Genomic DNA, 6,098 nt, shown 5'->3' on the forward strand with positions numbered 1-6,098 from the left:
ATGTTGCTTTTTTCTTTCCTTTTATACCAGAAATTCTCCATCTTTATATATAAATTTTATACATTTACTAAGCGATACAAATTACAAAGACATAAAGTGTAAGATGCTAAGATTCGAGACCCTTTTGTGCGTATAAGCTTTAATTAATTAATTGAGTATCCGACTTGACACTCTCACTCACTATAAAGCCACAGAAGAACCAATATACTCTTCTCCAAAACTCTTCAGTCTTCATTCACACTTTGCTTTCTACCTTTTGCTCTCTCTATCTCTTTTGCTTCTCAAAATAAATTTTAACAAAAAAATGGAGAAAGAAAAACCAGAAACACAAGCATGGAGCATGTTGCTGAGGCAACCTGAGACACCACAAGACCCTATGGAGTTCTTGGAGTGCCTCTGCTCTTGAAGTGTGTAAGGTTCTTTCCCCAGCTCAACTTCCAGCACTACCTTCTTCTTATAAGGCCAACAACAACAATGGTGGTTGTTCTAATAATAATAGTAATAATAATCATAATTCTATGCCTATACTTGAGGACATTGCTGGTGAAGCTGCTGAAGAATCTGCCATTGTTTCTGGCAATCCTTTTTCTTTTGCTTCCTCTGAGACCTCTCAGATGATCACAGTCGGTATGTTCTTTCTTTTGCTTTATTAAGGATGTTAATTCAGTTTCAATTCATTCATGTTTATAACATGTTTTGCTGAAAATAGTAGAATCGCCTCTCAACTTGATTCGTAGGTCACAAACCATAATTTGAAAAGAAGTACCAAAAAGATGAAATTATTTTAGAAATTATAAGCCAAACACAGCCTTAATCTACGCTCATCTTCTACAACAACTCACTTTCCTTGTTTCATGCGACTTTACTTTTGTTTTCACTTTTTACTTTTGTCTCTTTTTGATCTTTTCTGTTCTGTTTTCTCTAGTGGTCCAGAAGCTTACTTGCGTTCTGCAGGGTCAGTCTTGTTGTTCAGTTTCTTTCCAAGCTTTCATTTTTCTGTTAATTTTGAATGCAAATCCTCCTCAGTAAGCTTAAAGTTCCATTTTTTCTTATCTGGGTCATCTTGGCAAAAACAGAACCATTCCAATTTTCATTTAGCTTCCATTTTTCTTGTCTTAAACAGCTTATGTTGAGTTATTCTTTAGTGTGTAGACTACGGAGTGTTTAACGTTTCACAATAGTTAGTGAGCACTTTATATGTTGAATTTTAATTTAGAAAAAGAAACTGAAGCAATTGGTGATTGTTGTTTGAGTTTGGTCAGCAGGAGGTGTCTCCAAGAACCTCAGGGAGGCTATCTCACAGCAGTGGCCCTCCAGTTTCCCCAACTGAAATTGATGATTTCAAGGTAAGCATCCTTCTCTTCATTTTCATCTTTCTCTTTCTTTTTTAGCCATAGCAATAGCATGAATCCCATATCAACCTAAACAAGACACAGCCATGTTGATTTGTTTTGCCTTTCTTAAGGAAAGGAAAAAATAAAAGAAATATTTTTTGGGTACAAAGCACGAGCACTGACCAAACTGTACCATGTTAGTTCCAGCTTTCTCTGTAACCACAAACAAACTTCGATGACACTCGGAGGACAGTACCCACAGGTTCTCTCTAACACTAACAGACAAACAAAAAGTAGAAATTGAAAATGTTCTAGTTTTGGTTGCTAGTTAAAAAGGCTAAGCTTAATTTAGCTCCAAATGATTAGCACAAACAACAATTTTTAGGCGAATTTGTTAGTAATTGATTTTCTGGGGACTGACTTGATAATACATTAATAGTTAAAGTATATCGAAGATTAAGAGAAAAAAAAATCCTTATTGGCATTTCTATCTAACATGACAAAACTTTGGTGTTACCATTTGTCTTTATTGCTGCTCTTGTTAACAAAAGTTGGGGAGGGAACAAAGAAAAGAAAAGAAAGAACAAAATCTCTATATTTGTTTGTTACATTGCATCTCTTATCATGATTAAAACCTCTGTCATTCTTCCTGATTCTGGTCCCCTCATCCTACTGTGAAATTGGTTAACAAGATCCCACCTTGAACACCAACCAAAACTGCTACCTTTGAGTCCAAAGTTCAGCCCACAAGGGGATTCAAAATTCGTCTTTATTCGTCTTTAGCACACACCAATCTTGTTACCCATGTTATGTTTGTTTGATAAGAAAATAGAAGGAAAGAAAAGGAAGGAAAGAAAATGGGAAGGAAAATGATTATTTTTCATTGTTTGGTTGAGGAGGAAAATTAGAGAGGAAAGAAAATAGTTGGAAAAAAACTGATGTGGCCCACCAATTTTTTTTCTCTCTAACATTGGAAAAAAAATAGAGAGAAAACTCTCTACTTCTAATACTACTCCTCACTTTTTTAATATATTTAATAATATAAGGGTAAAATTATCTTTTTATAACATTTCTTTTTTTCTTATTTTCCTTACATCCAAACACATCTAAAGAAAATAAAAATCCACCTAATTTCTTTCCTTTCCTTTTTTTTTTCTCTCTATTTCCATCCTCTCTATTTTTTTCCTTCCAACCAAACATAGTCTCCCATAGCAACAATTGCACATTTTAAAGAAAACTAAATAATAAAAATTCCTCACAATTAAACAACAGCAGAGTGAAACAAAAACACATCTAGTGTAAAGGTTTTTTATTATTATTTTGAATGGGACATCTAAGCTTAAGTTATCATAATAGAAATCAATCTCTCATTAATTCATAGTAGAAAAAGAAAAGAAGAAAAGTACATTGTGACTCGCGGAAGGAAGACATAAAACCTAATCTTTATTAACATCATATATGCAGTGTAGCCGCTCCAACAACAGCCATAATAGCAACAACAACGTCACCAGCCTGAGTAGTCAATACAGGGCTTCCGCCACCGGTGGCGCCGCCGTGGCAGCAGGTGGTGGTGGTGGCAAGACGGTAGGAAGGTGGCTTAAGGACAGGAAGGAGAACAAGGAGGAAACTAGGGCCCACAAGCCTAACCCTTTCTTCAATCCTCCCATCTCCTTCCTCCTCTCCAACGAAATGGAAACCCTAGCCTCACCGCCGCTGTCCGTCGCAGACAGGGGCACGTGTGAAGCACTGAAGCCTCTCCTTGCAACCCTAGAGCCCTTTCTTCGGTTTTTTTGTTAATCTCCTTCCTTCTCCCCAAACAAAAACGGAAACCCTAGCCTCACCGCCGCCGTCCGTCGAAGTCAGGGCCTTCTCTCTTCGTTCTGTCGGGTTCTCCAAGAACAACCCCTGTTGGCTCTCAGTCTCGTTCTCTACCGTCGATGTCGTCTGCTCACAGTCGTCCTTCGAAGGTCAGTGCTCACTGCTAGTGCTTGTTCCTCGTTTGCTCAGCCGCACTTCTTCGCCGTCCGTCGTCCTGCTTGTCGCCTGGTCTCGGTCTCCGTCTCCGTCGTGGTTCTGCCTCTCTGCTTCGATTGCTCAGAACAAAGGTAATGGTTTCATTTTTTTTTAATTTTCGATCTCTGTTCATCTATCTTTACTCAGAACATTGAATCTTTTTGGGATTCTGTTAATGCCACTCAGATTGAAATTTGAATCTAGCTGTATTTTTAATTTTCGATCTCTGTTTTGGATTGAATCTTTGAATGATTAGTTGATTTATTTGGCAGGTTAATCTTTGTAAAAATTGTTTTGATTCAGTTGATTTAGTTCACTGATTAACCTTGTTAATCTTCATTAAAATTGTGCTGCTGTCTTTTGTTTTGTGTTTTGTGACTCAATGTGCTTAGATTGTGACGGTGTTGATGACTTAATTGTGTTTAGATTGATTGACTAATTGATTATTGATTAGCTATGGCTGTTTTGCTGTGTTTCTGTTTTGTGTTTTGTGATTTTTATATATAGTGATGTGTTGTTTTGTTAGTTAATTTCTGTTAGTAATTTTAATCTGTTGAGTTTGATTTTAGTTAGTTAGTAGAACTTAGATTTATATTTATGTTTGAATGGATTAGGATTATTAGTTGTGGTATGCTGCTGTTAGGTTTAAGGTTATTAGTTGTGTAAGACTGCTGGAAGTGTTTGGTTAACTGTTTGGTTAGTTATTAACTGATTATTGATTGTGCTGAAATTGATAGTATACTGCTGATTTTTTGTATCATTCTTAGTAAACTTGTATGAATTGAGGTTCAAAGAATGCTTGTTTTGTGAGAAGTTGTTGAAATTTTAGTTGAATGGCATTCTTTCGAATTAGGTTCGAAATTGATACTTGGTGTATTGATTTTACATGTTTAATACGTATGCATGCCTAGTGTTTACCAAATTACCTCGAGTTTTTGATTAAAAATTTTGGTCAATTCCCTGAGCTCAATGCTTGTTTTCTACTTGTTATGACTATTTGCATTGATGTGAATGTACTATGCTTATTGACCAAAATTTTTGACACTTTTTGAATGTTTAAGGTCTTTTGCCCAATAACACAAGATTAAGGAATTGATCCTATGTAACCCCATTATATTAACTTTGTTTGTTTAATTGGTTTTGGGTTATATTAGGCGCAAAATTTTATTTTCTGACATTAACCTTGTGGTATTGGTTGTAAAAGCTTTTTGGTGTTTGAACATGCTATGTGCACTTTAATTGAACATTGCTCTTGTTTGTTTCATTTCCTTCACCAATTGCCATATTGTAGCTACTATGTAATTGGAATGACAGAATCTTGTTAGGCATGTGACTAAGAATGATATTTAGTTAAATTTTTTTGTTGCTAAAAATCATCAAAGTTGAATTGTTACTGATTATCATCACTAAACTTTGTTTGCTGTCTTGTTCATTTAAATTGAGAAAGTATTTTGTAATAGTGACTAATTTACTATCTCTTTTTTCATCATTAGTTATGTTTAAGATTTGATACTTGATTTTTATTAATATGTTTATAAAGACATGTATATTAACTTTTAATTTTAATTTTATTTTTATAATTTTATATTTTTATTTAATTATGCTAGGATCAAATATCAATTAATTAGTAACAAAATTGAATAAAAAAAATAGCTAAGGACACAATCACCATTTCAAATGTGACATTGACTAATGGAAGAGAGTTAAATTATGGGAAGTTTCAAAGGCGAACAAGTTCAAAGACAAAATATTTCAAAAATTTTGACATTGTTGTCAGAATTTTTTTACGAGAATTGACGGGAATGATGGAGAAAAAGGAAATAACGGTCTTCATGTACGAGAATTACAACATGAACTTAGAAGGCATTTAGGCTGATGATTGGAACAAATTCAAGATATATATAAAATAATTTTGAAAAGGACGTTCAACATTATATTAACAGAAAGACGTGTCATAGTGAAATAGACTTAGACCAAAGATACAATTTTGTGATATCTGAAAACAGAGCTCTTATTATAGGAATAGAGGGAGGATACTTTTTTAATGCAGTGCACAAAGATAAAATTATTATTTATGAGATAAATATTCTATGTGAAATTTTATTATCTTTATAAAATTTCGGTCCACTTTCAACGGAACTTGACATATTTTTAAAGTTTTTACCAGAGTAAGTTAATCTGTTTTTTTAATTGATATATTATTTTATTTGAATGTGTATATATTTTATAGATAATATTTATTACTATTATTTCAGGGTTGAATCATGAAAAATGATATTTTGTTATTCTTATCTTTTAAGTTATCAACAGAAATCATATTATTTTATTTAGTTCCACAAATACCGAATGATCGTTTGAGTCGGATTAACAAGAATAATAAGATTCTTGATGTCAATAGAAATTAGAAAAGAATTTTTTCGCCATCATATATAGCTGACAAATTGGTCAATGATAGATCTGGAAATGATAAAAAATTTGACTGGTGAACTTATTCTGATTTTCACTAGTTAAAATTTTGATCATTTCTGGATTTATCACTTTTGCTGAACAATTTGACATATATATGAAGGCGAAAAATTCTTTTCTAATGTCTATTGACATCAAGCAATTGTATTTTTGTTAATCCGCCGCCTCAAGTGATCATTCAGATATATGTGAACTAAACAAACAAAATAATATGATTTTTCTTGATAACTTAAAAGATAGGAATGATAAAATATCATTCTCCATAATTCAGTTTTTAAATAATAG

General features: G+C 33.3%; 1 protein-coding gene across 7 annotated transcripts in view; it reads left to right on the forward strand.

The window, feature by feature from the left end:
- The window catches only part of LOC107624889, a 10,237-nt gene continuing 4,344 nt past the window's right edge, over positions 206–6,098 (forward strand). The window contains exons 1-3 of one of the 7 annotated variants that reach the window (XR_002357114.1): positions 206–627; positions 1,263–1,346; positions 2,799–3,439. The gene's annotated coding sequence lies outside the window, so the exon portion shown is untranslated. Of the gene's footprint in view, positions 628–1,262; positions 1,347–2,597; positions 3,440–6,098 lie in introns of those variants that run through there. The other 6 variants (XR_002357116.1, XR_002357113.1, XR_002357115.1 and 3 more) reach the window with 6 other exon arrangements.

This window comes from Arachis ipaensis, chromosome B02, assembly GCF_000816755.2.
Source record: "Arachis ipaensis cultivar K30076 chromosome B02, Araip1.1, whole genome shotgun sequence".
NCBI lineage: Eukaryota > Viridiplantae > Streptophyta > Magnoliopsida > Fabales > Fabaceae > Arachis > Arachis ipaensis.